Here is an 11,475-nt window from a genome sequence, read left to right as displayed (position 1 = left end):
TTGGCTGGCCGGGAATCCACCCTGGCGCTCAGCACGGCAGTTACCTAAAGCCCCAGGTGCAGAACAAAACGAGGGTGCAGTACAGGAAAAGAAGAGGTAGAGTCAGCTGAAAGGATGGACAGAGCGGAGCACCGGCAGAAACCAGAGGTGACGCCATAGCGGCGGGAAGCACCAGGAAGCCTGCTCTTTAGCTCCTTCAGCTTCTAGGGAGGAATAAAGCTTTGCATTGTGGGAAGAGATGTGTGTGTTGGGGAAGAGGTGAAAATTCATTAGGAGTTTAGCAAACTGATTGGATTTAAAATCCATAAGCTTGATTCTACTTACTTCTCCTGTTAGCAACAATGTTAGGAAAGAAACATCTGGATGGAGCTGGGGAGATGGCTCCAGCAGTAAAACGATTGCCTCCTAGTGTGTGAAGGCTGGAGTTTGATCCCAAGACCCTGAGTTTACAAAGCTGGGCCGTGCGGTAGGAGTCCAGGAGTACTGACTAGGCAGAGACAGACCCTGAGCCCATTGTCTAGTCCAGCTACCCTACTTTATAAATTCCAGGCCAATGAGAGAACTTGTCTTAAAATGCGCCCAGAGTGTGCACCCCCAAAACCTCCAAGAGACCAGATCTAATGCAAAATCAAAGAGTTGTTTTAATTATGAGTTAACTCTGGTCCTCTGTCTGTCTGACACAGCAGGTGAGTAGGAGAGACCCCTAGCTGCAGAAGGGCAGGACATTTATTGCAGAAAGGTTGCCATATCTGGAGGCTGTTCAGAGACCGTTGCTGTGTACCGCAGCCCATTATTATCATAAAACATATCCAGAGCCCGCCGGCTAACTTCTGATTGATTCCTTAATACAAGGAGGATACCTGGCAATTTCTTCCCGGTAATTAAAGCAAGGTCAGGCAAGGTTGGGGTCATCTTGTTGGGTCTTTTCTTCAGCGTGTCATGGCTGCCAAAGGGGGCATGGAGGGGAGCTGGGTGAGGGGCTGGGCCCTTCAGAAACACAAAGTGGATGGATCCTAAGGAATCACACCCTAATCTGGGCTGGTGGAGCACAGTTTAAATATTCCAGCATTCAGAGGCTCACAGAGATCCTCCTGCCTCTGCCTCCTGAGTGCTGGGATTAAAGGCGTGTGCCACCATTGCCCAGCCAGTTTTCTTAATTTAATTTTAGTTTAGTTTAATTTTAGTTGCCGGGCGGTGGTGGTGCATGCCTTTAATCCCAGCACTTGGGAGGCAGAGGCAGGCGGATCTCTGTGAGTTCGAGACCAACCTGGTCTACAAGAGCTAGTTCCAGGACAGGCTCAAAAACCACAGAGAAACCCTGTCTCGAAAAAGCAAAAAAAAAAAAAAAAAGTTTAATTTTAGTTTTTCAAAACAGTTTATTTGTGTAGTTTTGGAGCCCATCCTGGAACTTGCTCTGTAGCCCAGGCTGGCCTTGAACTCACAAAGATCCTCCTGCCTCTGCCTCCCCAGTGCTGAGATTAAAGACAGGCGTCGTAAGCACCCAGCTAGTTCTCTTGATATTTTACTGCAATAAATACTTTGGAGATATGGGCAGGTTGGGACAACTGGAAAAATGAACTGATGACTAGGGAGGGCTGCATTGAAGGTGATATTTAGGAGACTTGTTGGACTCTAGTGTCCAAACACCGAGGAGGAGTCGCCCCCAGAGACCACTTTATACACCATAGCTGATGTAAAAGCATGAGGATTTTATTAATTCTGTCATGACAGGGTCCCCCAGCATTCAGGAAGCCGAGGGACCCCGAATAGATGGCACAGACTACTTTTAAAGGGGCCACAGAAGCAAGGAGGGTTGTTCTTTGACTATTTTGATTGGCTTATTTGAAAGGGCTATTACCAACAATTGACAGGAGAGCTGTTGCCAGATCAGGTGAGGTAAGAGGTCATTTTGACCCCGTTTCCCAGGGAACCGAACTAAAACATACGTATATGGGTAATTGTTCAGGAACTGAGTACGTGCAAGTGTAGCTGTTAGGTCCTTGGTTCCCAGGGGAGGAGGGAAAGCACTATGGCACAGAGGCTGAGAGGATTCAGAATTGTCAAAATGGCTTCAGGATTGTCTTAAAGTCTTACATTCCCTCCTCTTATTTGGTCAAATATCTCAATCTTGAGATATTAGTAAATTTGGGGGACTAATTGGATCTGTACGCAGAAATTAACAAACCAATGTTGTAGGCCCATCATAGATCAATAGAGGGCATCAGGTCCTGTCGTCCTGGGACTTGGGAGAGTTAGGTTTGTCCCTAATTACAGGACGTATAAGAGCTGATATGGTTGAAACTGCCAGATGAGCTATTCCCTCATAATAGGGAGGTCCTGCTTATAGGCATAACCAGCAAGATTGTGTCAAGCTGGGGTCAGTACTATTTAGCAAAGAAAAGGCTCCCACTATCAGATTAAACAGTCGCTGACCTGTATTAGCTTGCCAGCAGTGAAGCAAGAGTTGCAGAAGGGTTCTTAGCACTAGGAGTGGGGCCCAGGGCCCTGGCAAGGGGGGCTACCTCAGCAGGGCTCGCTGGCCCTGGTCAGTAATACCAGGTTGGGCCCTAGTACTATGGCCATTGGAGGTGTTACAGCAACTCACAGGGCGAACAGGATCCCTATGTATTTCTTTTTTTTTTGGATCATATAATTATAAACCCCAAATATTGCCTGTTAACCGGTTAGCTCTTTTTTTGTTCTCCTCAGTGAAAGTGATTGTGATTTTAGACTTTTTTCTGGTATGGTATGGGTGAAAGAGATTAAGTCCTTTTTGTTAACCCTCAACCAGGAGACATTGACATTGGTTTTACATCCTCAGGCAGCACAATAAAATACTTTAGCCCCCCCCCCCCATACTGCAGAGTTTGCTTTTTCTCCCCGGACAAATATATCATTCAGAATATTTGCATACAGGATAAAAGTTTTTAGGGGTTTGCTCAGTATCCTCCCAAGAGGCTTTTGCTAAAACACACAGGTTAAAAGTTAGCTGGGGGAACCAGGTATTTAGGGGATGAACTCTTTAAGACTCGCCCAGTATCAAAGTTAGTCAGGGTCCAGGTTAAGTCCTGTGGTATAAACATCAGGGCAAAGATCAGCAAGCCTGGCAGAATCAGGCCTCCTTGAGAGGATTTTGGGTACGCTGAAACTTTTATTTGAAAGGTCCTGGATCATCCTGTGGAGGTGCAGGCTTGATGTTGCGATGCATGGACCCAGGCTACAATACCATCCACTTTGAGGGCAGTAGGTGTAGGGTCCCTTTTAGCGAGGTTTAAGGCTCTGGGACCTGTGTCTCCGAACGTACACAGAATCGTCAACCTGGAACAGGTGTGAAATTTCCGGGTGCCCGGGCTGGTGTTGGAAGGTGCCAGCAAAGAAGCAGGGAAAGTAGCTTAGTCCAGCGGGCAGCAGCAGGGATATCTAGGGCCCCTTTAGGGAGGATCTAGTCCAGCCGGCAGCAGCAGGCTCTGGTCAGCTAAATACCATTTTATGCCCCAAGTCCTTCCCGACACCCATGGAGACAGTCCCACTGCTCGCCCCGGGAGACAAGTGGGGGAGATGTCACAGGTCCCTGTGCTCCACATGGAGCATTGTTTTGGGGAAGTATGAAAATCTAGCTCTTTTAAGTGGCATTTATGTTCTGGACCCCCATGTCCAAATATCTCCTCCAGGGGAAAATCTTCTGTCAGCCTCCAGGGGCAGCTGTGGGGGATATGTGTCTCGGATATCCCAGGAGGCTAGACCTGCCACCAGTTGACAGAAATCAGGGGTGAGGGCAGGGGTATCAAAGCAAGGGCTTGAGGAGGCATGGATTGCAGGTATGAGCGGGCAGCTGCTGCTCTGGCTGTGGGGTGCTGCAGCTTTCCTCATGTCCCTCCGGATATACCCCAGGCGTCAATTCCGGAACGACTGTGAGATTCCAGGTGTCAGGGTGGCCAGGGGTCTCTATGCCTGGGCTCGGAGATCTGGAGAGCCTTCAACCGCGCCTGCAGATCGGGTTTGTGAGCAAATGGGTCATGAGGGGCCTTAGGAAACCAAGGGGGGAGATCCCCCATATTGGATCTCATAGGGGATTAGTCCAAGCTGAGACGGGGTGTTTTATACACAGAACAGGGCTAGGGGAAGGAGCTGTACCCAGTCTCTAGTGCCAGATTCCAAAGGTTAATCTGGTTTTATTTTTCCTTTTTACCTGTCCTGAACTCTGGGGTCTGTATGCACAATGTAATTTTTTCCAGTCTTACCTATGCCCTGACTTTTTTGGGCAACAAGGTAGTTTTACCATCAACCTCGATTACCTTGAGCAGGCCAAACCTCGAGAAGATATTCACTGAAGTCCACATTTGGCCACTCAAGGGCTGCTCTGTCTGAGGTGCACAGTCTCTGCAGCTGTTGTCTTTTGTTGCCTCCCTATCTGTTTAATTTTTTTTTTTTTTACAAAGTCCTGAAGGGAGCATCTCTGCAGTCCCTCCATTCTCTGCAACTTGATACGAATGTCTGATGCTGACTGGCTTATAAAAGACATCACTACATTGGCTTGGAGATCTGCTGCCATGGGATTAAAATGGGTTTACATCCTGTACCCCTCTAATAGTCTTTTTAAAAATCCTGTAGGAGTACTATCAGACCTTTGTACTATTGCTCTTACCTTAGCCGAATTAGCAACCCCCCCTTTTTTTAGACCCGCCAATTGAACTCTGGCAATAAAGACGGAGCTGCTCCCTACCAGCTGGAGTATTGAAGTCCCATCCTCTATCTTGTCCGGTGATTGGGTTGGCCTGCTGTCAGCTCCTGGGACTGCTTTTCCTCCGTGGTTAGGAGCATCTGTAAGAGCTGCTGGCAATCACCCAAATGGGCTGATGGGTAACCAGAACAGATTCTATAAGCCCTGTCACGGCCTGAGGGTCCCGAGAAAAGGAAGGGTTACAAGTAAAGATTAGAGGCAGAAAAAGGCAGTATTGTAATTGGCCTGCTACTGAGCGAAGGGGAAATGCCAGATGTGCCATCAAATTCCTACTTAAGGACTTCTGCTATGCATGAGAGTCCCAGGACAGACCATGCAGGCTAAAGGGAGTCTGACCAGGGACCTATGCCCCACTGTATCTCAGCACTTAAAGGTCCTTAATTCTTGCCCCAACTGTGAACCACCCTGGAAATACATTCTGTTAATGTTACATTGTGTCTCCTCATTTACCCAGGAGCCTTTCAGTGTTGGACTCCAGCGTCCAAACACCGAAGAGGAGTCGCCCCCAGAGACGCATCTCACATACCACAGCCGATGCAAAAGCATGAGTATTTATTAATTCTGTCATGACAGGGTCCCCCAGCATTCGGGAAGCCGAGGGACCCCGAATAGCTGGTACAGTCTACTTTTAAAGGGACCACAGAAGCAAGGGGGGTTGTTCTTTGACTATTTTGATTGGCTTATTCGAAAGGGCTATTACCAATAATTGACTGGAGAGCTGTTGCCAGATCAGGTGAGGTAAGAGGTCATTTTGACCCCATTTCCCAGGGGACTGAACCAAAACACAGGTATATGGGTAATTGTTCAGGAACTGAGTACTTGCGAGTGTAGCTGTTAGGTCCTTGGTTCCCAGGGGAGGAGGGGAAGCACTATGGCACGGAGACTGAGAGGATTCAGAATTGTCAAAAATGGCTTCAGGATTGTCTTAAAGTCTTACATTTGTTGTACAGTCTGTCTGTGTCCGAAAGAAGTAATGTTAATGATGTTTCAGTTCGTCACCAAGTCACACCTGCATGCCCATCCCTGTTTTTGAGCTGCTTTCACATCTATGCCTTGTAGGTGACCTCAGAGCAGAGCTGGGAAGCAGGAGGCCCACCGACTCGCAGGTGAGGTATGAGATGCCACAGGGTGGCCAGGGCACTTCCAGTGCCTGGGGCAAGATCCCGATAGGGAAGCAGGCTACAGGTCAAAACGGAGCAATACAATTGTCCATGGCTGTTTTCAGCTCCTTAGCGAACACTTTGTATTTTTATACACTGACCTTGGCAAATGAGCATCCCTAGCACAGGACTGATGTCCTTTGTTACTGCCTGGCACACAGGAATGGCACGAATGTTTGTCTAATACAAAGCAGTGAATCATAGAATGGCCCCAGAAATGGAGATCTTGGCACAGCTGGTGTAGTGCTTGCCATGCAAGTCAGATGACCTGTGTTCAGACCCTGGAATTCATGGATAGCTATTCAAAGTTATCCTCTGGTCTCTATAGCTGCAGCCTGGCACACAGAGGCCCACATATACACACCAGACACACACACACATATCATCATCATCATCATTTAAAACGAAAAGAAATGGGGATCTTGAGCTAGGATGCAGCTCAGTTGGTAGAGTACTTGACCAACACAAAGTCCTGGGTTCCATGCCCAGGACCACATAAAACCAAAGCTAGTGCGTGCCTGTAACCCCAGCCCTCCAGAAGTTCAAGGTCATCCTCAGAGGTTTACGCTAGTTTGGGCTAGAGTTCCTATCAAAAAAGCAAAACCAAAAACAAAACGTAAAAATTGGGGGAAAAAAAGTATGAGGATCAAGGTAGGAACAAGAGGCACAGAGGGAGGCAGGAAGGGATGAGAGAACCCACAGGGTATTTAGTCTCTAGCCTGGAGAGCATCTGCTGGCATGCATTCAAATCCTGCCTGACCCTGGAGAAATGGGCTCACCTTTCCATCCTTAATTTCATATGTAAATCTGTAAAACTGGGTGTGGGCAAGCCCTTCCCAGAGCACCCCACACTGCTGCCTCTTTGAGCCTCTGCAGGCCCATCATTATTCCTCTATAGCGTGACTTTCCTAGGGCCTCCTAAAGTCACTCCTGGCCTCTGAAAAGGGGCCTGCAATGTCTGTCTTAGTTACTGGTGTCATAATGAGGTCCTCCCTTTGCTGAGCCCCTGCTGCTTCGCACAGGAAGGCAGCCCTGGAGGAGGGCAAATTTCCCAAGGGAGCAGTGTAGGCCACTGGGCCCCCCACCCACCTTGGCAGAGGGGAGCAGCCAGAGCCAATGTAACTACAGCTTTGGAAGTCAAGCTCATGCAGAGAAGACCTAAATAGCAGCCTCCTCGGGTAGGCTGGGAGCGGGGGAGGGCGAACTCTCGCAGAAACGTCAACTTTTTTAAAAATATGTTTTCAGTAATTGCTGTTCTGTGTCAAGTTTCAGCCTGGTGGGAGTTTCCTGTCAGAATTACTAAGTAGGTGTTCCTAACAGACAAGATAATCACCCCTATGAAGGGACGAGATGCTGAGCACTGATCCGGATCCCCATGACCAGGTGAGGTGCCTCCTGTGGGCTCTGGGCCAGCAGAGGAGCCTGTGCAGGGCAGAGGAGACAGGGGCTGTGAGAGCAACTGCACACCAAAGTGGAGGGTGCGGTCACACTCCAGCCCCTCAGGACTGCCTTGCCCGTGTCCCCAGCGTCCTAGAGGAGGAGGGAGGTGTGCCCTGAGAGGCCTCGAGGGGCCTTCTTTCCACACCTCAGCCCCAGCTCCTCTCAACAGCAGCAGAGTCCACCTAAGTGACCTCTGCAGTTTCTGAATCTGAGGTAAAGGGGTCACTCACTGTTAGCCCTCTCTCTGTCACTGGGGACTTGGAGGGGTTTTATGTTTTGTTTTGTCTTGTTTAGATTTATTTTTATGTATATAAATGTTTTGTTTGCATGTATGTCTGTACACAAGGTGCTTGCCTGGTACCCAAAGAAATCAGAAGAGGTCATTGAATCTCCTGGAACCTGAATTACAGATGGTTGTGAACCACCAGGTGGGTGATGGGAATTGAATCCTGGTCCTCTGCAGGAACAGCCAGTGCTCTTAACCACTAAGCCATCTCTCCAGTCTTTGGAGATTTTTGGGGGGAGGTGGTTTGTTTTTGTTTAGGATCTCACTATGTAGCCTTGGTTGGCCAAGAGCTCACTATGTATATCAGGGTGGCTTCAAGTTCATAGAAATCACCTCCCACTGCCACTGCTGGTATCAAAGGCATGTACCACAATGCTCAACATGGCAAGTTGTTTTTGAGAAAAGGCAACATACCCTGTGATAGAAATTATAATGAGAGGAATTTATCATTTGTCCTGCCATCTGTCTATCTACCTATCTTTGTTTTTGAGAAAAGGCAACATACCCTGTGATAGAAATTATAATGAGAGGAATTTATCATTTGTCCTGCCATCTGTCTATCTACCTATCTACCCACCCACACAACCACCTGCTGTCTACCCACCCACCTACTCAAGGATTCATCTGCATATCTACTTATCTACTCAGCTATCATCTGTTCCTTTATCTATCCACCTTCCTAGCCATCCATCAACCCATTCACTTACCTACCACCCACCCACCTATCCACCCACCCACCCACCCATCCATCCACCCAACCACCCATCCACCCACCCATCCACCCACCCACCCATCCATCCACCCACCCACCCATCCACCCAACCATCCACCCACTCATCCACCTACCCACCCACCCATCCACCTATCCACCCACCCACCCACCCATCCATCCATCCATTCATCCATGCATTGTTGGGGATTGCTTTTTTCAGGTGTGTAACTTTTGTTTATGCTGCATTTGTTTAACTCTGTGAAGCTGTGTTTCTGTGCCTATCTGAAACACCTGATAGTCCTAATAAAGAGATGAGCAGCCAATAGCGAGGCGGGAGCGGGGATAGGCGGGGCTGGCAGGCAAAGAATATAAATAGAAGGAGAACCAAGGAGAACATCAGGGGCCAGCCACCCAGTCAGTCACAGAGTAAGAAGGAAAGCAAGATACACAAAAGTAAGAAAGATAAAAGCCCAGAGGAAAAAGGTAGACAGGAAAATTTAAGTTAAGAAAAGCTGGCAAGAAACAAGCCAAGTTAAGGCCAGGCGTTCATAACTAAGAATAAGCCTCTGTGTGTGATTTATTTGGGAACTGGGTGGTGAGACGCTCAAAGAAATAGCCAAAGGAGTAAAAAATGACACAACAATGCATGGATCCACTCAAGCATTCGTCCATCTGCTCCCCTCTCAACCAGCTCTCCATCTACACAGTCATTACCTGCTTATCCATCCACTTTTCCATCCCTCACATCCCTTTCCTGAGGACGCAGCTATAGAACCACAATCCCTGCCCTCAGAGAACACACAAGCTAGGAGGAGAAAGACAGACAGAAGTCCCACAGGAAGATGCATAAGGAATATATATATTCTTGATTTCAAAATTTGGTTCTAATGATACGTTGCTTTGGAAAAGAGGGTCTTCTTTTGTTTCCACAGAAGATGAGAACCTATAGATTAATTCCAGGCTCATGTAGTTTGATGGACCAAGAGCTCCCGAAAGGTCTCTGGGAACATCCCAAAAGTTACTTTACCCAATAAACAGCAGGAATCAGTTTGGAGAAAAACTATGCCCATATCCCCAAATATTGTTTATAGATTTTTTTTTACATTTAAAGGGGGATATGTTATAGAGATTTGCATTGGTATGAATTTTGGTTTATTGATACAAATTTAAGCTCAGTTTTATCATACTGTGTATATGTATTTCTGCTTTTAATTATGACATTATGTTTGTACAGCTCATTTAAAAATGTAACATTGGAACTGAATAGAAGACCCAGATATTAATCCACACATCTTCGAACACCTGATATTTGATAAAGAAACAAAAAATATCAAATGGAAAAAAGAAAGCATATTTAACAAGTGGTGCTGGCATAACTGGATATCAACACGTAGAAGAATGAAAATAGATCCATATCTATCACCATGCACAAAACTCAAGTCCAAAGGGATCAAAGACCTCAACATAAATCCATCCACATTGAACCTTATAGAAGAGAAAGTGGGAAGTACACTTGAATGCATTGGCACAGGGAACCACTTCCTAAATAGAACCCCAGCAGCACAGACACTGAGAGAAACAATTAATAAATAGGACCTCCTGAAACTGAAAAGCTTCTGAAAAGTAAATAACACAGTCAACAAGACAACATGACAGCCTACAGAATGGGAAAAGATCTTCACTTACCCCACCTCAGACAGAGGTCTGATCTCCAAAATATACAAAGAACTCAAGAAATTGGACACATATAATCCAATAAAAAAAAAATGGAATACAGACCTAAACAGAGAACTCTCAACAGGGGAATCTAAACTGGCCGAAAGACATTTAAGGAAATGTTCAACATCCTTAGTCATCAGAGAAATGCAAATCAAAACAACTCTGAGATTCCCTCTAACACCTGTAAGAATGGCCAAGATCAAAAACACTGATGACAACTTATGCTGGAGAGGTTGTGAGGAAAAGGGAACACTTCTGCATTGCTGGTGGGAATGCAAGCTGGTACAACCCCTTTGGATGTCAGTGTGGTGATTTCTCAGAAAATTAGGAAACAACCTTTCTCAAAACTCAGTAATACCACTTTTGGGTATATATCCAAAGGATGCTCAATCGTGCCACAAGGACATGTGTTCAACTATATTCATAGCAGTTTTGTTTGTCATAGCCAGAACCTGGAAACAACCTAAATGCCCCTCGATCGAAGGATGGATAAAAAAAGTGGTACATTTATACAATGGAGTACTACACAGCAGAAAAAAAAAACGACAGCTTGAATTTTGCAGGAAAATTGATGGACTTAGAAAACATCATTTTGAGTGAGGTAACCCAGACCCAGAAAGACAACGATCACATTTACTCACTCATAGGTGGTTTTTAAACATAAAGCAAAGAAAGCCAGCCTACAAACCATAATCCCAGAGAACTTAGACAACAGTGAGGACACTAAGAGAGACTTACATAGATCTGTTTAATCTACATGGGAAGTAGAAAGTAGAAAAAGATCTCCGGAGTAAATTGGGAGCATGTGGACCTTGGGGGAGGGTTGAAGTGGGGAGGAGAGCAGAGAAAAATGTAGAGTTCAATAAATATCATGGAAAAAATGTAATGTATAAAAAAATATAATGTTTAATTAAGAAATATACCTTAATAGATAATCATCTATAATAGTCAAGCTTGTAGTCATATTAGTTAGGTTTTCTAGATGTACAGAGATGTATTTCAGATGGATAGGTATTTTTCAAATCTTTCAAAGACCTTCAGAAGATGGCATTTAAAATGTTTTAAGAAGTCAGGACTTTTCATGACAATGAGACAGATCAGCTCCTGGCAGCTTCCTTCAAGAGGAAGGTGGGCATTGAAAAGGCTCCTTGTGGAGTTTGTTAGCCATTTGGGAAAGAAACTGCTCTTGCCTGAACTATTTGATGTTATGCTGTATGAACTGAACGTGCAGGACCCTCAGAGAAATGACTGCTGAACTTGTCTAGAGGTGAGATGGTCTCTCGGGGTTTCTGCTTCATAAAAGAGTCTGCTAGACATTCTGCAGGACACAGAAGAAAGTGACTGACAAACTGCCAATATAGGTGGAACTGTCTTTGAAATTTCCTGCTTCATGGAAAAGTCTGCTAGATACTATGGG

This window comes from Chionomys nivalis, chromosome 6 (genome assembly GCF_950005125.1).
Source record: "Chionomys nivalis chromosome 6, mChiNiv1.1, whole genome shotgun sequence".
In the NCBI taxonomy this organism is placed as follows: domain Eukaryota; kingdom Metazoa; phylum Chordata; class Mammalia; order Rodentia; family Cricetidae; genus Chionomys; species Chionomys nivalis.
The sequence above is the reverse complement of the archived record's forward strand: the minus strand, read 5'-3'. Positions refer to the sequence as shown.